Source organism: Haliaeetus leucocephalus, unplaced genomic scaffold (assembly GCF_000737465.1).
Source record: "Haliaeetus leucocephalus isolate CR32 unplaced genomic scaffold, Haliaeetus_leucocephalus-4.0 Scaffold536, whole genome shotgun sequence".
NCBI classification, from domain to species: Eukaryota; Metazoa; Chordata; class Aves; order Accipitriformes; family Accipitridae; genus Haliaeetus; species Haliaeetus leucocephalus.
Window position 1 is genome coordinate 6272270 of NW_010972972.1, and position 22079 is coordinate 6294348.

The following is a 22079-nucleotide window of genomic DNA, read 5'->3' on the forward strand; positions in this document are numbered from 1 at the left end:
GGGTGGTCGGCGGAGGGGGGGGGGGGGGGGGGTGGGGGGGGGGGTTGCACGCCATTAAGCTTGGGTAATTAACTAAGGTACTCGCAGGTCACCTTTGCATTTCAAAGACTGCTGCACAGGCTCTTCTTATTTGCCAGGAATGAAAAAACAAAACAAAACAAAAAAACCCCAACATTTATAGTCTCAGGATATTTTTCACCACAGCCTGAAGATTTAGCTTTCCTTCTTGTCTTACACAGTTAAAGCTTTTTAAAACAAGTATCTAATTAGGCTTAAAATATGCTCCAAAGGACTTTTATTATTTTAACTGCTCACAAAATGCCTCAGAAGTAAGGCTCTTCAAGCCTCAGTATAAATATTGGTAACACAAAGCAGCACATCTACAAAACTGTAAGAGCACTCGGAAATATTGTAAAACATGTCCCAAGGATCGTCTGATCAAGTCTGGATGACCATGAAGCTAAGGAAGAAGACTCAGTAGTAAGGAAGTCCATGTGATCACAGTCTCTATTCAAAACTTCTTAGCAGCAAGGCACAGCAAGTGGAGGAAGGAGGTCTCAGCTGCTGGTCAACATAAGAAAGAGAATTTCAGGTGGACCTAATCAGCAACTCAGCTGGCAAGAAGCAGGTAAGTACAGATTGGAAAGCAGAAGACATCCCATGCAGGACATGTAGGAGGAGCTTCCCAATAACATCTCAGAAATTTTTTTTTTTTTTTTAAAGCTGATGAACAGGAGCAGTAGTTCTTGCAAAGTCATGTCTTCTGGACTCCTCACTCTGCTTTTAAACACTGGATTTCACCCAACACATGGACAAGTATTCCACTATCAGACTGTACAACCATCTCCAATATTAACCCAAGTTATATTTGTATGTATGCTTCTGTGGAAAAAAAACATTTAAGACCAGATTTGGGAGGCAGGGGAGTCGGAGGATGACAGGGGAAGGGAAGGAGGAGGAACGGTACTAGATCTTGGTTAGTAAAGTCCTCTTCATTCCCATTGCAGTTTAGTTGGGAATGGCTGCCTTTCCTTGAGCTACAGTATGAAGATTTACAAGATTCAGCTCAAAAATCAGAGAATGAATAAATCTTGTATAATCTCATTATTAAAAGACAGGATGGTATTGAGGTAAGCAGGCAGAATAGGGTTCTAGGTAGTCCCACTGAGGAAAGATTAAATTAATTTCATATTCCCAGCAGGTCAGGGACTAAAAGTGAATTGGGGCTCTAAAATGGCACCTGTATGCCTAGGCAAAATATAGCAGGCTGCTCATACTACAGAACTTATCTCCTTTAGGCTCTGATTCAAATGTCCTCAAAGTGGTAAGGGTTGAGCTGCAGCTGGGTAGTAAACAGGAGTTCAGAGAGTCAGAACAGATGACATTTAGTATTTGCTTTTTACTAAAATGCCCTGTTTAGTTATTACTCCAATAGTCTCCACAACACTCTGGCTAATCATTTCCTTAATACGCAATTTTTGGACAAAGAATCAATTTTGGATTGTGGTGTTCAGGTTGGAATTTCAGAACAACTCTATTTAACTTTGTTCCAGTTTACTCAATGATAAAACACACAGCTTTGCTGTGAGCACATTCAGACAAATTAAATGCTTTTAGAGACACCTCATCCTTGTAGCATCTTCAGTTCAGGCAGAAATGCAGTTACATTAACACTTCCTAAAGTGCTCGCAGTACAAGAAAGTACAAAAGAAAAAAGTGGTGGTTGTTCATGTAATAGCTTACAGGTAATTTCCACTGTATTTCTACTTTTATGCATTAATGTTACACAAATTTCAGTTAGAATTTTGGTTCTAATTTATGTGTATGTTTACAAGGTAAACACACTAGCAGACATTGCAAATGCTAAGACAACTTCATCTTCGCCAAACAGCTTTAGCCCTTGGGTCAGGTTGTTTCAAAAAGAGCTCTTGTAAAGTTATATTGCTGAACATTTTTATAAAGCAATAAATTTATTAGAGACATTTAATACATACTGAATGTCAAGTCACTTCTAGCCTCATCAATGGTTTCTAAGCTAGATTCATAGAATAAAGCCAAAAGAAGGAAAGTTTGATCCATTAAATATTTACTTTGCCTTTAACTGTAACTACATGTTTGTTTATTAACTGGGTGGTGGCTTTGTTAGGGTTGTTTTTATTATTTCAACTGCTTTAATGGTCCACTTGCTTCTTACACAAAATTTTGAACCTATCAAGTTTAGAAGACCAACATTTAAGTTTTATTATTGTCATGCAAGGGTAGCTTAATATTCACTTTATATATGATGGCAGTTAAAGCCTATGGGGATTAATTCACTTTTTGAAGCATATTACATACAGGCTAGATCATTCAGACATGCCATTAAAAACAAGTACAGCACTGAGCAAAAATCCACAAGGACACCTTAAGTAATTAATCATTCATAAAATCCAATTTTTACATCCCAGTATTTTATTTTTAAATACCTAATTATATGCTTGTAAAAGACTTGGAAGATATAAAATGTTACATACACAGATCAAAAGTAATTAAGCCACTTTGGACAGACATTGCATTGGAAGTGTAGATCTACTCTTTAAAGCGTGCAACTGTTGCTCTGCACTGAGCTCCTCTTGCAAAAGGGGAAGGAGCTAAGAGCTCCTCCATCACCTAGATCCCAAGATCCAAACAAAACAGTTTTATAAAAACGACACTTCCAAATTCAGAAAACTGCTCCGAGTATCTTAGATTGGCATAAAGTCAGAATCAACACAATTGTTTCCTTCTCTTGCAGTTACAATTACTTTTGGAATGACCATGTTAAATGTAAAAATACTCAAGACTTCATTTCACTTCTCCAAAATCAGTGACCTTTAGGTGAACAATCCATGCTCCTATGAAGCATTTGCTCATATTTACTGAAAAAAAAGTTAGAAAGTGGCAAGAGGAGATATCCCTTCAACTAGATTTCCAGATTTTACTGCCACTTTTAAGTTCCCAGTTTAAATGAGAAACTAATAGCCACAGAAACATTTTGAAAACAAGAGGGAGACCTTCAAAAGATAATAATGAATTTCTAGTTTAAACACCTTTAACACAGTATTTGCTTCCAGAACAAACCATATTCATGGGCAGGTTACACAGGAATCTGCATATAAATCCTCAACCACAACAACGTTTTCCAAAAATCACTTTTGTTAAAATAGGATAAACTAAAAACGATAGGCTAACACATCATCTAATACAAGAATACTCTTCTGCATTCTTCAGAATTATAGTGCACCGGTGACATTTCCCTGCAGAATTATTGGTTTCATTATCTCTGTGGTAAGGCACCACAAAGGTTTCTCTGCCACCATCAAAAACAAATCTTGGTATCTGAGGAACATAATGCAGTAACAAGAGAGATTCCTCTTCCCTATGCAAGAGTACTTAAATACTTTCAGAAATCCTGAATTTTAATTTTGCATCATTCATCTTCTCCAGAGATTTGAGTATTATCAATGACAATCGTAATACATACACTAGAAATTACATCAGTGAAGAGACTTGTTGCCATGCCTTATAATTTGCTACCTGAAATCACCAAGTTCAGCTGCTAGTTAGGCCCCTTCTTGGATAACCTCAGATTATCTTCCTTTTCTTCTTTGGTACAGAGTCCCAGGATTGTGATGAGTTATGTTTCACTCTAACCTTCAGAGCATTCAAATTCCAGTGGTCTCGCATCTTTTAATTTAAGGCGTAAGATTCAGAAAGATGAACAGCAACTTAACAGTAAACAGTCTAAGAATAGAACCAAATCATTTTACATTGTTTAGTTACAATTTAAAATTGGTTACAAAACTGAACTTCAGTGAAGTGCATTCGATGCTTCTTCCCTAAAACAAGTCTTGATCAAAAATCACCTGTCCAGTTCTCTCCTGTCACAAGACTGTCAAAGACTGAGGTGTAAATATATTCCTACTCCTTCAGGATATGTACACATGGGAAAAATCTTGCCTAAACATAGACGGTCAATCCAATATTCTCTAGATGTTAGTGATTCTGAAAATGTAATCTAAGAGCAACAGTATCATCAGCTATAAATATTATTTGGTTTACGTTAATGTGCATGAAAAGCTGTATTCACCAGATACAAAAGGAATCACATCTGCTCCAGACAGCAGAAAATATAGGCAGAAATCAACACAAAAAGAAAGGGGATTGAAAAGTTTGGATAGCTGTAAGGGGAAAAGTCTATTTTATTAAGTTTTAAAAGCATACTAGTTCCCAGATTTTTTTGCAGTCATGAATGCATACCAAACTGCCCCCTAAGAAATTTCTTTAACCTACATTTATTGATAGTGAAAGTCAATGAATGCTATTTAACCGATTCAACATTTGTGGAAAGTCTTGATGAGGACATGTTCAGCTGCTTCAAGTAACTGTGTGGCTCAACTAGGCGTGAAGGTTTAATTCAGTCTATTAATAAAGTTAACACAATGTTTTATCATATTTTTATCAAGAAATTGACCAAAAAAAATCTTACAAAAAGCCAAAACTGAACAGAGAAATTGGGATGAAGTTCAATAGCCATTACCTTAACTTTAGCTTTCAGAACTATTGAAGCAAAACAGCACCTTGTCTCATTCAGAAGCAGCCCCAAATTGAGATGGTAAATCAAGCACTTCACTGAACAGGTTACATGGACAGTGTCCTGCTAGTTTAGCACATAAATAGATTCTACAGAAATGTGAAGTCATTGCTGATACACCAGAAGAAAACTGAATTCCCTCTGTGAGTTTTCTTACCACACCATGAACGCATCAAAATCAATTGATTGTTTGAAGGCTACCACGCCCACCCCATGCCTCAACACTCTATAAACATTATTAAAATAACTTGAGTCTTTGCAAAATCTCCAATTTTCACTTTTAAGAAAGCATGACACTGAACTCTACGCTGGTGGCTGTACTATAATTTTCCAATGAAGTTTAGAAAAAAGAAGGAAAATTTAAAATTATTAGAGACTCAAAAACCAGATGAAAATATCACAATACTATTGACAATGCTGCCTATTAAAGTCACATCTGGCTGGCACATCTGAAAGATCCTTGCAGCAAAGACATCCCAGAACACCCCAATTCCTGCCACTTGACTTGGAGCAGTCAAGTTTTAACCTTCATCTTCTTTTCCCTTCTAGTTTGAGCTGTTATATTTCCCACTTGAAAGCTTAACTGGACAGGACACAAACTGCTGATGGCACACAAAGCTGCTGAAATAAGGAGATACCTCATCCCTGCTTCTAGAGCAACCCATTAAGACTACTCTATACATCATCTTAAAGAAGGAAAAAGTAAGTTCATTTATTAGATACTAGCAACACAGAACAGTACAGCCTTTAGGATTGCTCCTGAACTACATAGATTTCATTAAAAAAATTGATTTGTAGGGGAAAAAAAGGACAATATCTGACTTATTTGCACTATTTTATGAACTTTGATAAAAGTTCTTAAGGCACTGTAAAGAAATTTCTAGACCAAGCAGTTTATCCTTTCTTTTAAAAAAAAATAAAAAAATTAAAATAATTTTCCTCTTGGGAACCATCCGGGCAAACTGGCTCCAGCAATAACACAGCAATTGAATCACAAGATGCAAACATTTTGACTAGTCTGTCTAGGGAGAGTCCCACAGAAAGTATTCATTTAACACTGCAAACAGGACAACACATAAAATGCCTCTATTTAAAAAACATCTCAACAGTGGCTAATTAACTCACTGTAAGAGGTGTTCTCAACTACAAAACACCAAGACAGATTCTATTTCTAAGTGGCAAATATATTAGGAAATGGAATGCCATGAATAAAAACCTGGAAGAGCTCAGTGTGAGCAAGGTGCTTCAAACTTCTGGATACCTTCGCAACATCAAAAGGGTCTTGTCATAATGCTAAATTAACCTTGTAATAGGTATTCCGTGCTTATACAAAAATGGAAGAGAGGAATCTGGGTGATTCAGCTTCCACTCAGAACAGTTCCAGTCATCTTAGGGCAAAAAGAGAAACATAGGATCGTCCTATTTCAGATGTGTGACCCATGGCAAGCCTCAGACTTCTCCCAAGACAGCAGAAGTGGATTCCTCTCCTGGAACTACTGAGAAACAGGGAGAAAAGCAGTTTTCATTAGCTAATTCTCATACATACAGATCATATATAGATTACAGAAGGACAGGTGAACTATTGCCTACCTTCTTCACATTTAGCTAAATCGCCCACATACTTCTCAACCAGGAAATATCCCTCACTATCCCCTTTGCAGCTTTGAACCCTTGTGCTGGTTTTGGCTGGGATAGAGTTAATTTTCTTCATAGTAGCTAGTATGGGGCTAAGTTTTGGATTTGTGCTGAAAACAGTGTTGATAACACAGAGATGTTTTTGTTACTGCTGAGCAGTGCTTACACAGCTTCAAGGCCTTTGCTGGTTCTCACACCACCCCACCAGCGAGGAAGCTGGGGGTACACAAGAAATTGGGAAGGGACACAGCTGGGACAGCTGACCCCAACCGACCAAAGGGATATTCCATACCATATGGCATCATGCTCAGCATATAAAGCTGGGGGAAGAAGGAGGAAGGTGTTGAGGATTTCTTGGCTGGGCAAAGGAATGTGAGCAATCCAGCCATTAGGTGGGAACGAAGCATAAGTTTACAAAACCCTGGAGCAGACAAGGACGCTGTGTCCTTGTACACTGGGAAAAAGGAAGATAAGAAGAGCCTGACAAACAACACCTGGATGCTGAAGAATGAGATAAGTGACTGCTGGACACCTCGTGAAGAAGCTTGCTCAGCCAATAGAGAATAAGATAGTGTCGCGTGAAACAGGGTATTGTACCAATTAGAGTATTGTATAGGGCGCGTGCACAAGCGCATAAGGTATATAACTGTATCAAATGTTGTAGTAAATGGACTTCACTTGATCACATTGGTCTGTGTGTGATGTCCCTCCGCAACAGGAAGGGGGGACATTCAGAGTGATGGCGTTTGTCTTCCAAAGTAACCATTAGGTGTGATGGAGCCCTGCTTTCCTGGAGATGGCTGAACACCTGCCTGCCCATGGGAAGTGGGGAATGAATTCCTTGGTTTGCTTTGCTTGCATGTGCGGCTTTTGCTTTACCTATTGAACTGTCTTTATCTCAGCCCACAAATTTTCTCACTTTTACCCTTCTGATTCTCACCCCCATGCCAACGTGAGGGAGGTGAGTGGGCGGCTGCGTGGTCCTTAGTTGCTGGCTGGGGTTAAACCACGACAAAGCCTTTCTGGCACATTAATGTAGCTATCAGTTTATTTCCACAAGAATTAAATCAGCAAAAACAACCAACTCTTAGGGAAAGGTGCTAACCAGACAAACTAAACCAAACCAAGAGGCCTCATAAGCTAACAACAGATCACTCAACACATCATTCTTATTCACTTCACTTAATCTGAAAGACTCCGTGGTTAGGCAGGCCCTCACTAATATAAAAGAGTAAACTTATACTTTTTTTATATATATATTTTTTCAGAGATTGTAGAGGGAGTGCTAGGACAATTCATCAAAAAATAAAGTGTTTGAATTTTGCACCTTTAAGGACAACGTATCTCCATTGAGGAAGGAGATTCAAGAAAGTTAATTGGAAGGATGCCCATAGTTTAAGGAATTCTTGTTTTAAATCAGTAAAACAACCGGGGTTTGATGGGAAACATCATTCTCCTAACACCTACATAAAGCACACTAATTCTCTGCCTCCATTACAGATGCAGAGAAGTAGGGGTAAAATTCACCCACGCTAATGCAAATGCCTGATATTACATTACATCCAACCTAGTCACCAAGGTTCCCATTGTAATCAGTGGCATCCATTTTACTGAAGATGAATATATGGTTCTATAACAGCTTTATGTGAAGGCTATCACAACCTTACAGCCAGCTGTGTCACAACAGTTGTGAAAGCTCTAACCCTGTACTCTTTACTCTGTTAGACCACAAGACTTCGGGATTCTTACTAAACTTTCCCTAAAATACAGCATAAACGAACATAAATTAAATAAATATAATAATAAATACATAGCATAAACAGCATAAATTAACAGGCTTCCTAGAGAGGTGGTTGATGCCCAAAGCCTGTTAGTGTTTAAGAGGCATGTGGACATTGTCCTTAACAACACACTTTAACTTGGTCAGCCCTGAATTGGTCAGGCAGTTGTACTAGACAATTGTTGTAGGTCCCTTCCAACTGAAATAGTCTAAAGACCCTGATCTTCACAGCATGACACTATTCATAGAAATTTGAACTTCATCCTTCCTGCTTACTAGCTGCCCAAAGCACCTCTAAAAGTGCTAATTCAACAAAATTTTTCCATACTGTTATTCCTATACACTTAAAATTATTAACCATCTACCTTGCGTTCTCAGCTCCAAATCTAATCAGTACAGGATCTGAGTAGATTTATTTCTATTTTTTTGTAACAGGGAACTACTTCTCTCCTCCACTTTAAACATCTATACAGCCCTCTATGCCCTTCTGAGAGGGGTTCCAGCTCTCTACGAGAAAAACCCAATATTCTCCTCTTCCCTATTCAAAATACCTGTATTACAGAAATCTCAGATTCTGGCCTCTTAAAGCAAACTGGAGAAGAATCTCAATGAAGCCTGTAATGAAAGAGCACAATACAGGCTTGTAAAGTGTTATCTTTTAAGAGAACCATCTGGATTATTAATTTCTGTAAAGTGTTACTGAAGGGGTTCTAATGTAATTTCTGTCTGAAGAGCTGGAAGAATTCAGTGCATTGCAGGTTCACTTTTTATACTGCAACATCCCTTCATACATTATATATATATATATATAACTGTATACATAAAAGCCAAACAAAAGCACTCCCTCTCCCTAAACCACTAGCTTTTTAATTGTTTCAAGTATCCAGAAGTTTCTTCAGGTTTTGCAATTCTTTCTTTTAGAGCTCACCTATAAACTGCTTCCCGATTATCCAAAGCTGGCCTCTTCCCCACACCTCAGTACCACATGGTCACTGTTGGTATGAATGCATCTCCATCCTCTGCCATCCACAGAAGGTCTCTACACCACTGTGGCTAACTCTTAACCTAGAGTTCTGCCTCCACTATCTTCTCTTTGAAGTAAGGGCCAGATTCACTGCTGTGATAGGAATAACCAGAATTTTCCAAAAACAGCCCACCTGCCTCTCCCTATCCTATTGCCTTTGGAGAAAGCATGGTAAAGACGTAATTTCTGCAAACAAAAGCAGCTGTGTGTGCTTCTTTGACCTGAGTTTTTCCTGTAATATTTGATTATCTGAAGTTTGGTTCATCACCTTTTCCTGCAGATGATGCCTTCCTAATTAAACACTGCTCTCTGCAGTCACTAAGAAATACAGCATTAGGACATTTGTCACCACTGCATCTGTCATTCTGCTTGAATATTATCTATCCTTGTCCTTTCTTCCTAACCCACAAGGGTTCATTTAGGCTCCTTAGAGCCACAGTTACCTGGCACCATATTTCCACAATGCCTAGGCACAGCTGGATCCCCTCCTAATAAATCTTCTGATTCACAGTGCTAGTAGTTCAGGTAGACAACTTCTTCAGCCCAGTTGCAAGCCAGGCAAATATGGATACCGCCATTCTTCCTGCCAGGAGCTATTTGTGTAAACGGGAAGTTTGACACAAAAATCTTGATAACTATTACAAAGCATAGAGCCTTTAACCAAGTCCACTACAGGACTTCAAATGTTTATCTTCCAATTTCCCCTCTAAATAAGTATGCAGATTACAACCTCCATCTTTGTCCTCTGTTTCCATGCAACCTCCCCCCTGCCCCATCTTAACTATTACTTGCATAATTTAATGAGCTCAAGTCAGATAAATAAAAAAACCTGCATTATAAGATGCAACCAACACTAGCGAGTTAGAGAAAACTAGCTAAAATCCCATGCAGCAGATTGCAGTGGTGAGAGATTAAGTGGAGAGTAGATTAAGTCTGTCTCACAGGAGAAATTTCTCCTTCATGGTATCATGGTATACAACATGCAAGACTTTCTATAGCTATGGAACGTAATGTTAAGATGGCAATATCCTCAGGCAGAGAACAGCTGCAGAAGGGACGAGATAAAATCAGCAGCCACCTGAGTATACATTTCTGGAGTGAAACATTCATGGTTTCTACTCTTTTTCAGCACTAAACATTATTCTAATGCAAGCTAAACCAGCATATGCTATCATCTAGCTCAGGGAATCCAGCCATCATTTCCCTGTACCACATGCTGAATGGAGTCCTTAAAACACGCTATCACTATCTTCCTAAATGTTTTGCCCTTGAAAGCACAACAAGCAATGCTAAGTGAGCCTTTTCAAGCAACGAATTAGAGAAGTTTCAGGAGACCTATTAAAATGCTAGGGATTACTACCGACTTTCCTTCCCTCCATCCTTTAACAAATTTAAGTTTTTCCTAATGTATCCCCACCACCATTATCCACGTGGCAAAACAAGCAAATACTTCTTCCTGCTCCCTCCTCTCATGACTCCCTACGCTATGCTGCCCCAAAGAAAATTCTGCCCTCTCACACTGTAGCGATTTTTGTCCTGCCTGGGGGGGAAGGAGAAAAAAAGAACAAAAAGAAGAAAGAGAGCTCCACATAGCTTCCTCCTCAGTGACTCCATCTTATTCCCAGAACCTACCATCTTCTGGGCAGCTCTGGAAGGACTAAGACTTGACCTTTACTCTTTCCACACAAGGAGCTGCAGAACAGCTTCCACAAGAGCTCTCTTCTCTCAAACTCATTCTTCAGGCAGACACACAGGTACTTCTTCAGAATGAAGCTCAAACAATATCTTAAAATAGTCCTGATTTAAGGTTGATGCAGCCTGGCTTCTAAGGAGGCAGCTTGTAAGGAAGAGAAATGCACAGTACATTCTGTGCACTTTCATTAAGCGCACCTCTCCACAAAGTACAGCACGAATTCAGTCAGCCTCTGCTGATCCAAGTTGACAAGGATGTCTGTGGAGAATACCTGGGGACTGGTGCAAAAATAACCAGAGATGTATACAATCCTCTGCACAACAATACACATGGGTTGGCCTATATGATGCAACTCCACAGCAACACAGGAGGAAAATAGCTGCTATCAAAATAGAGTAGAACATGTATACCAGTGCATGTTATAAGAGCAGCACAGGACCCTGTTTTTCAGTACCAAAAAAAAACCAACCATGATTTATTTTTTTTAGCAACAGAAACCAAAAAACACGTAGAACTTGAGAATAGTACAGTTTAAGAAGTTGCACACCCTGGTCTCCTCAGACGCTCGTATGAGTTTAGGCAACACATATACCTTATGTTAAGAATTCGAGATAAGTGTATTTTGACATCACACTACCCATTTCTCCTTCATGACTCTGCTCCTGAGCTGTGACAGCTTTCCTCCTGCACACTGGGGCAGAACAGAGGCCATCAGCATGGACACTTGACATTGCTGCTGCCTGCTCCCCCTGCACTGCAAATTAAGAACTTCAAGCTCAAAAGATGTTAATCTGGCAAACTAAGCAATGTTAATCCAGCACAACAGTTTTCAGCCTTTCAATGTGCAGGCCTCTAAACTTCCTAACTGAGACACAGACCTCTCTGTAGGGAGTTCAAGCCAGCTGACAAAAAACTTGTCCTTCTCAGCTGCATTTCACAAATGCCTTGGAAAGAGGCCATGGAGCCTGAGGGGTTTGCAGACCCAAGGTTTAATGCTCATCCAGAAGAATTTATTTTAAAAGTTAGTCTTTAAAAGATAGGAATTCGGTTCCAAATAGTCAATGGAACAAGTTTTTTGGTTTTGTTTCTTTTATTCTGACCTTTTCTAGAAAAAGGCTATTCCAAAAAGAATTGTAGGGTTTGACTATAGAAAAAAAGAAAGTGCTTATATGAGAAATTGGGTTTGGAGCAGGATATTCTTTAGAGGAGAATTATCTACACTCCAGCTGGGATACAGTATCTTGAAATACATATTCTCCTCCAGCAGTATTTTCCAGAGGAACAATCCCTTCATATAAGGGCTCTAAGGACATACTACTAGTTAAGTTCCTATTTAACTGTAATATTTACTCTCTGAGACACACAGAAAACACTTATTTCTAACTCTAGCAATTCCCTGGATAAATGTGCACAGGAGGTAATTTTGCATCTTCAGGCTGTCATACCTACAAAACCAGCTTTAAGTGCACCACAGGGTTCTTCGAGGACCTCAAAGACATACTACCAAACACAGAAGGTCACATTTGTTTGCCATTAAGATGCATAAAAAAGCTGCCACCAAGTACAGTAAATACTATGTGACACCTGGTTGCCGTCTTCCACAGTGTGGCTGATGGTGGCAGTGGGGAATCAACTACTGAAATCAAAGCAGCACGGAGATAAAATGTAAAAGCAGATTCTTGAGTCAGGAATTTTAGGTGAATGCCTGAAAAGCATCAAATTGGTGAAAGAGCATAGAGCTGTTCTGAAACTCCTTAAAAGCATTTCATGTAGGACACTTCTTCCCTCCTTCCACTTTCCAAAGGGTAAAGCTGGAAAGCCTTTGCTCTTCCTGGGATCAAGGCTCCAGAGATACCCCTAGCCCAGGATACCTGCTCCTCCACCTTCCAAGGGGCACAGTTCTGACTTGTGACACACTGGAAACAACAAGGACTGATTTAACCTGAAACAAAGCAGGCAAAGCCAGGTGTCAAGTCTTTGTCTCATTCTTAGCTGTGCAACTCTTGCACAGATGACAACCATTTAGAACATCATCCGCACAATGCCATAGGGAAATTTTTCTCTAGATGTCAGGACTTACTGGAGGGAATGGATGTAGTAATTAGCACAAGGCTCCTCTTGAGTTTACTATATATTCTGCAGTTCAATGATTTGGGGAAAAACCCAGCTGTCTTCCAGAGAAGAGGAAAAAAAAAACCTCTTATTTTTAAGCAAAATTGTAGAATTCCTAAGGCCAAGGCTGTATTTAACTGTAAATTACTTGCTGTGACAGCATAAAAAGTCCACCAAGACTACAGATATAAACAGAAGCAACCTATCAGCCTGTTGCACTCTCGAACAGAGAGGGAGAAAAATAATTTTTTAACACCAAACCAGCAGATGATTACAAGATTGTGACGCTTTCACTGGGAAAAGCTTTTTTGAAGTCTGCTGTTACCCTACAGCATCCAAATAAAGAGGTAAATTTTATGGGACACAAGCTTTTTATCTGCCTACTGTTTATGCAGTTTCAGTAAAAACCCTATCCCTTTCTCCAAGGCACACTGAGGTTTAAGAGCAACTAAAAATAAAAGAGTGGTAAAGAACTGTGGTCACAAAGTTAATTGTATGATGGTGGATAAAAGCCACTTCAATGACTGCTCACCAAAAAAAGGCCAAAGATAACTCAACTAGGAAAGAAAAATGGGAAGTTGAAAGAGCAGAAAAAATAGGAATATAATTTTGAATACACACAGAACTGATATTAAGAGGCAGCTTGGAAAGCTGAGAAGTAATTACAAGAACCTGAACTGGTGGGTGGGTCTGGAAACAAGGGGCTGGAAGAGACCCAGCCTGTGAAGACCTCTTTGTAAGGCAAACTGAGGTCAGGAAGGGGGAAAAAAACCAAACAACTTAGGATTTCATTGAGATGATACACCAAACTCAAGCTTTCCTCAGCCATTTTAATTTGAGCCTCCTCCAGCTGTTTTCAGCTGCTATGCTGAAAGATTCACCTACAGCTTTATCCAAGTAAGCAGCAGAAGCTCAGGTTTAGTACAGCCATCCTAGCTTTTATGCAGACACAAGTGATTTTTCAGCCATTTTGAGTGAGCCAAGGACACAATACTCAAAAACTGCTTCAGCAGCAAATGCATCAATCTGAAACCAGGGGAAGCAGGGGGGGGGAAATCAGGTAATACAGACAAGACAAATAAGGCAGCAAACCTCTAGCATGAGGACCTGCCCTACTGCTGCCTAGTAGAGTCAAAAAGGGGTCAGAACTTCCTTTGAAAGAGAAGACACTGCAGCACAGTGTTTCACCACCAATTAATTCCATTATACATGAAAGTTAAGCCCTGTTGATCTACTTTCACAACACTGACTGCATTCATCAGGAAACATTACCTGCAGATTCGGTTGCTTTTCCAAAAGCAAGTGTTCTCCACTTACTGCATTTCTAATCAAATGTCCTCTACCCTGGTTCTGAGTTTGTGCTGCTCTCGCCAAGATTTATTGACCTCCGTGTGCACGCTATGCTTTTGCTCACAGCACTTGCAATAAATTTTGTTCTCTTCATTTCCTCCGCCACCTCAGACATCCACTGGATGATTCAATCACTCATCTAGTTCAGATTCCTCTGCTAAGCCTTCCTTCTGTCAGGCCATAAAAAAAAAAATCCTCCCATGACTGACAAGTAGGGTTTCTCACGACCATTTCTGTGCCAGCAGAAGAGGACAGAGTCAGTAATGAGTGAATATTTTCTACTCCCAGAGAAGGCAACACCTTCATTAAAACAAATGAAGTGCCTAGCCCTACAAGCTGCAGAGAAACACTTCTGCGCTCATATTAATACAATGCTGCCTGCCCATTTCTGTGCAGAGAGCTTCAGAGCCTCTGCAGAGCCGAGCTCTCGACTTGTTAGCAGGAATTCACTCTGCCCAACTCCAGCAGCAGCTACTTAGACCCCCTTGGCAGAGATCAAACTGACAGGAATCTTGTCAGTCCTGCATCAGCCACTGCTTGGAGCTTTGCCGGTGAGACTGCACCTACCGAGAGCCCCTCTCCTTTTAGCTACACATCTATTCTGCATTTAATTTCCCTTCCCTTTGTGTTGCACATATCAAGAACATTAAGAAAATGAACTGGCTGTAACTCAAACCTAGACAGAGACAAGTACAGGAAGTGTAGCAGGAGGCATTTAGAGGAATGGAATAAACTGGCCTCTGCATTAATTACAGAAATGTTGGAGTGGGTTGGTTTTATTTGATGCACCAATTGCCGATTGCTCTCCTAGAAGCAAATCACTAAAAAAGTCACTTAACAGGATAAATGGCATTCATTTATATGGTCGCAAACATTAACAGTACAGAGGTTTAAGTGGTCACAATTCAAGACATAGAGGAGACCAAGTGAAAGTTAAGAACATTTTCTCATTAGCAGGTTTACCCACTGGTGCAGCTAGTTCTGGCCATGTCTGAAGACAAATAGCTACCTGCTTACCAGTATTGCTCCAGTATTTCTTCCCAACTCTTTCAGTTCTGGGCAAATATGCTTTAGATTTAAACCAAAGCCTTAATTCTGTGTGTTGATGACACCTACACATGTCTGGATGAGAGAACACTACGAGCCTGCAAAGCTCAGAATAGCTGTGTGGCATCTCCAGGGGATACTGGCAGCTAGTCAAGTCATGGAAACTTAAAAGTATGCCCCAACTCTGTGCACTAAAATGGAAGCAACTACCATGGGTGATATCAGTGCACACCTGTACTTAGGCAGGCACCTGCACTCATGAAATTAGCCAAGGTCAAGCAGGATTTGCTTGCAGAGTTACCAGTTAAGACTCCAGCACAGCAGAGACTGGCATTTCCAGCTCTGGTCCTTGTGATGGGACTAAAGGAGGAAGTTACAGTGTGGACAAAAATGCCCTAAGAGAAGGAAAAGGACTTTGGACCACATACTCTCTAACTGGTTCTCATCACAATCAAAAGTCTCAAGGATTTTGTGTTTGGCTTTGTAAACATACTTGAAAAGTCAAACTTCAGGACATCACACAATGTATTCCTCAGCCTCTCTTGTGTACACTGTAACTAACCCTGTTAGCATCACCCTGGGTATGCCGTAAGTCCAAGAAGTCTTTTCAAAACATACAGTGGACTGGGAAACCATGCCCTGGCATTCTGGCAGCGCTGACTCATTGTGGTTTAAAGCCCTCCAGCAGAAGGAACGTGCTAACAGGGAACAAAAAAGGAAAGTTACACCCTTGTTCTAAAAAGTCAAATTAAACAAATGGCCCTATTGTGCTGTACAGCTGATTAAGGACTTCCTTCCCAATTTAAAGATTGAACTCTGTTTGACAGACTCAACAGGAGGCAGCCAAAAGTAAGCAAGGGGCTCAAGAACTCAGTGGCACAAAAAAAACAGGTCCATGTATCCAACAGGGGGAGGCTTCAGCAGCATGTTTTATAATCACATTGAGTTGCATACAATATCAGGAGTAGGAAGCCTTTCCACTTAAACCCCCAATTTTGATCCTGCTTTGCATTTAGGGTTGGTTATTTTCTTAAGTTGGTATTTTTACTGGTTGACAACCAATGAGAGGCAATTTCCATCTCAAAAGGATCTTAGCCATACAGTATGGCCTTTGCACTACGTTTGATATTTTCTAAGTATAATATATGTACATAGCCCCCCTCCCCAAAGTTACTGAACCATTACATAGTTCACATGGATGAAAAGAATTTACTTAGATTTAGTTTCATATAATATTTGCTTCCCAGATTAGCTTTTTTTTTTTTGTGATGCACCAGGCCACATTTGGGTAAGAGTTAAATACTACTGAAACACACAAAAAAGTCAATTTTTTTCAGTTAATATTACTCAAATATTCCAAAACATATTTAGTCCATTGTGCTTTGAACATAAAAAGAAAATATCCGATGTAAAGTAATTGATTCAATTGTTCACTGTCCCTGGGCCCTTCAATATATTAGAGCCAGAAGAGTTTGTTTTGTGCTGAAGAGAAAAGAAAGAATCCATTTAGCTTTCCAACTTTGTGTAAGCTCAGTAAATAAATCAAGAAAACAGACTTGAAAAATTCTACTTTCACTGCCAGTCCGTATTTTGACTACTGTTTGTTTGCCGAGACACACAATTTTAGACTACTTCCATAAATAATTTATACTGATGTGTCAAACTCATAATCATTTTGATTATATCAGTTAATTTTCAAAATAGTGCTTTTAGTCTTGTCCTGTCCTGCTCCATACCAGAAGAGACACATCAGAGCTCCCATACCCTTTCAGAAACACATTCATCTGTCACAAGGTAACTGTTCTTGCAGGTTACAGGACTCACAGGTGAGTTTTGGAGATTGTCTTGAAAAATCTGATGGTTCACACAGAGACAGCAAAATTCCATTTCTTCTGGGCCATGTTTCAAACCATTGACAGTTTTTGCTGGTTTTGGTTTGTTGGTTTGGGGTTTTTCTTAAACAGTAGTATATACAACAGGTACTTGTACATGCATGAACATAACAAATGTCTTTAAACACCTGGACTAAATTATCAGGTAAATAGGAAGGTAGCTACTTCCTCACAAACTGAGTATGGAAGACAGATTTTTAATGATCAGTGAAGTTGAGAAGAATGGCTGACAACTGTTGGTTCTGATAATTTCCAAATGCTAGATATTCTGCTAAGGTGGCCTCAGATGAGGTTCCTCACCTTTGTTTCTCTGTTTGTCCCATTTACAGCTTCAGCAAAAGCCTCAGACATCAGCTTCGCAAAACCTGGATCAATGTGCCAAGAAAGTGTCAAGTACCACCAAACACACCAACAGCTGCAGATACAAAATCCATTATTTTAAATCAAGGGTTAAGAAGATCCTTTCCTTCCAAGTTCACAAATTATTTTTCAGATAGAGAAAAACACACCAAAGTGCAGAAAGGCGCAGCTATTCTTCCTTTGAAGAAAAGATCTATCTCCTTCAGAGGCTTCCACAAATAGACAGGGATCAAAAGGCACCATGAGAACAGGCACCACAAAACATTTAAGTCTTTTTCTCCAAGTCTGATGTGCTTCTTCCAGATATTGCTATAGGAAAGGCTATTTCAGAAATGAAGAAGAGAAAGAACTGGGGCAATATTCAGCCTCCAGATGTACCCAAGAAAATTAAGTTCAGCAACTCATGGAAAACGCATATAGTCCAAATATAAACCCAAATATCTGAACACCCTGCCACAGGAAAACCAAGACACTAGGAAATTAATAGGAGGGAAGGGGATAAGATTTTAAACCACTGGCGGGACAAGTTAACAGCTCTCTGGAGCTCATAAAGCTGAGAATTCCTTTAAAAGGGAGTTTTAAGTTGCACAGGGATGCCAGTCTCTGCAAAGAGGCTGAACTGTGACCAGTGTTACACCAGCTTCATGTTACACACAAACCACCTGCAGTTCCCCAGTTATCTAATAAGACATATCACACTGTTCAGCAGTGCCTGTACCAACATTGTTATGCAACAGTATAGTTCATTAGTGGTTTCCAAACAGTTACATTCCTCAAGTTATTATCTGGTACTTATCAGTTTTTTCAATATTAAAAATCTTGGTTCCTGACAGAGAAAATTAGAACAAATTAACATTTTTTAAGATCTTATGCAATACAGAAATGCCAGTAGAAGTAGACAACAGGGACTTATTTTGCTTTCTGTACATATTAATAATGCCCTTCAGACTTGCTCACCAATAAAAGCTGCAGCATAAACCCACGTGACAAAAGAATATTTCTGTTGTGGTACCCCAGCATTCAGTTCTGCTCACTCAACCAAAAAATCGATTTATTAATAAGCAGAGGTGCTCCTATGCAAGGCAGAACTAAATATGTTATTAATATTTGAATATATACCATATTTACTGCAAGCTACCCTAACACAGGTGATGTATACACTAACTGATGTGACCCAGAAATTAGAATTTCTTAAACTTGAGGCATTAGGACTGATGCAAATCACCTGATAAAAGAAGATCAAAGGCAGTAAGAAGCATATTTTTTCCCCACATACACAATAGCTCTATCTAATCCCTCAGCACAGAGCTCTCTCTGCCTTTTCAGTAAAGATTAGCATATTTAAAACTGCTAAACTGTATAATCTTCAATCATTGAGAAAAGTAATTCAATTAAGGCAAGCGCTGGTGAAGTTGCCTTATTGCTAGCCACCCAATGCTATATCCTTGTACTACAAGTTAAAAAAAAAAATGAGAGAGAGAAAGAAAGAGAAGCTTCTTCTAGCTGGACACGGATTATGTTGCAGGCTCGTGATGAATCCACAGTACATGCGGCAAGTACCCAGGCTTGGCTGGGGAGGGGCGTGGGGGACACAAGAACCATATTGCTATTGAGAGGCAATGACTTGCAGTAAATCCTGAAAGGAGCCGTGAGTGACCTGATGTCATTCAGCCAACACACACCACCAGTGACCGACTGATGAGCACGGGCAGGACCCATGGACAGAGAGCTGCAGCGATGTGTCAGCTTGCTCGCCATGGCACCAAGCACTCAAGGAGTTGGTGCAATAAAGGCAGAAATGGCAGACAATGCAAGTAACAGACATGGGAGAAAAGATTTTGGGGATCAGGGAGGAAGGAAAGAAGGGACTTTAAAAAAAAAAATCAGCATCTTAGCACAGGAAAGAGAATCTGCAGCTAGTGATGAACAGCATAACTAGGAAGAATCACTGCAGTCCACACGAACGCCTAGGTATACGACATTCAACTCCCACAATATGGCTGAGGATACCAGCAAAAATGAGACACTGCATCCACTGTGCAATCCCACTTTCAAATAAGAATAAAACATCCGGAGATGCTTCCAGATCTCACATGGAATGATACTGTCTCTGATACCTGTCATTGCTCACACAATGGCACAGAAGGGCTGTAAAGCCTGCACAGTAATGAACTCCAGTTAAGAATTTCTTAGCCGTAAAATACACATTTATTGAAGAGCCTGTATACAGTCAGCACAGAAGGTCCGATATTAGCCAGCTTTGGTTGCTGAGGCAGCTATTCGACATCGTAGCCCTTCATAACATTTCATTTGTCATTGTGAAGTCCCCAAATGTAAATGAAACAGAAGCATTCAGCCTCCCTACCAGCAGCAGTAGGGTATCTTTAATTATGGCCTTCCAACAGGGCAGACAACCTTTCAGCTAAACAGGAAGCAAATGCAGCAATCCAGCGCAACAGTTGTACAAAGAGATCTTCTCGTTTATGAAAGCTGCTATTATAAAAACTTTATTTCTACATTTCCCGTAAGCTTCAAAACAAACGACAAAGGGAACTACGTCTAAGCATAGCCCACTTGAACGCCCTTTGCAGCATCAGAGATGCTTCTGTAATTATCTCCATCATACAGAAGAACATTATTAGGGCATTTATTCTTCCAGGAGCCATTTGTAATGGGAGCTATACACCCTTTGGTCAGTAAAAAAAATTAGACAGAATGACATCATGACAGCAATATCTACAGAGCTTCAAGCTGAATTCAGAAAAAGCCGTTTCTCCATCAGAGACGAGAATCATCCGAGTGCTGTGTTGGAGCATGCCCATGCTGCAGCACCCGTGGGCTGTGGACACACCAAGGGCTACGCTGCCATTGGCATCGCCACGTTTAGCACCGAGTTCAGCGCAGATCAGTCACGGAGTCATCACTCAGGATCTGAGACAAAGGCAGGTCTGAAACCCACACCACAGCTGCTAGCTGGGCCCTAACAAGCTAGATTCAAACCAGCCTGAACCCATCCATAAGCCACAGTCAAGACAGCAGTTGCAGTGCTATGTATATTTAGTTAGAAGTATTTTGCTACACTATACCCATAAAATCCCTTCTCTCCTCTCCAGATCTGACACTATGAACAGGATTTAAAACCTTCCAGTATGAACACAGATGATTAGCCAAGAGGGGAAAAAAATGACAAAGACTAGAGGAAGCAGATATCTGATGTTATGTCTGCTAGATTAGGCAAGAAATCCACGTGTAAACTAAGAGCTGCTGAGATTTAAGATCTGTACCAGGTGCTGCAACCTTCCATGGAGGTATTTGAAAAGCTTTGTGAAATCGAAGCTCAGAAATACAGTAAAACAAGCCAAGCATTTTGCAAACTCCTAGCTAATACTTAAGATTCCTGTTATCAAATACCTGGGGGGGGGGGAAGCTGTTCTCAAATACCTTGGGGGGGGGGGAGCATCTTTTACACATGACCCTCTTCCAAAATCCTCATAAAATGGCTGGCCAAATAGCACCTCACCAACTAGATCAGGTGACTTACCCCCCCAAAAAAATACCCAAGTTGAACTTGTGCTCTCTGAATCCCTAATATGAAGAGAAGCTATTCCTATACCAAAAAATAAAACAAAAAAGAAATTAAAGGAACAGACTAAAGGAAACCACCGATGTATAGGTAAATAATTTTAATAGCAGCCTTATCACCAAGCTCATCTATGTATGAGTGAGGAAACACTAAGATACAAGTCATTTGGGGAAGAAAAGAAAAAAGAAAAAAAAAAGAAAGACTAGTATTTCATCATCTCCTACCACATAAGAGACCAAAGGTGGCTGAGGGAACAAATACCCCACCCTGAGACAGAAAATGTTTTGCACCTACTCATTATGTCAAAGACCGCTCAATAGCTGACCAGGATTACACAAAGCATCTGACAAATGAGCATTTTTTCAGAAAAGTCTCCTAAGTGGAAGATTTGAAATGCAGTATTGGAGATAGAGGCCTTCTACTGAGGAAGGAGGAGACATCGTTTGGGTTTGGGGTTTTTTTCATTCCAAAGACAGGGAAGAAAATCTCACTGACTGAATTAAATATTTAGAGTGTTGGACCCGCTTTGCCAAGACATAACTCCATTTTCGAAAAACGCTATATTTACATAGAAAACACCAAGGATTGAGAGTCCTGCCCCCCCCCCAAAAAAACAGAGGAGCTGGGATCAAATGAATCAGCAACTGTTTCTGGAGATGTGGCCGTTGGGCTTCGGTGGGATTTTTCGGGTTTTTTTTGGTTTTTTTAAACCATAGCTGAACCACGCTCGGTCTCTCCCTGTCCACCGAAGGAGCTGCGACCACCAGGCAGAGCAGTCTCAGCAAGGGGGAGGCAAACGCCCCGAGGCAGCCCCCCCACCCCACGGAAAGCGTCGGGAAGGGGGCGGCAGACCCCCATTTCCCCTCATAACGTGGTGTTACGGCACAGCCGCCCCCTCACACACCAATAATGAAGAGAGGGGGGGAAAAATCCCCTCAGACGCGACCCCAGCCCCCACCAGGGTGGGTCCGCCGCGGCGTGGGGGGGGGGG

General features: G+C 40.3%; 1 protein-coding gene across 3 annotated transcripts in view; it reads right to left on the reverse strand.

Moving 5' to 3' along the window:
* Nucleotides 1-22079, reverse strand: part of RAB6A (RAB6A, member RAS oncogene family) — a 64033-nt gene that overhangs the window by 41701 nt on the left and 253 nt on the right. The window lies entirely within an intron of this gene.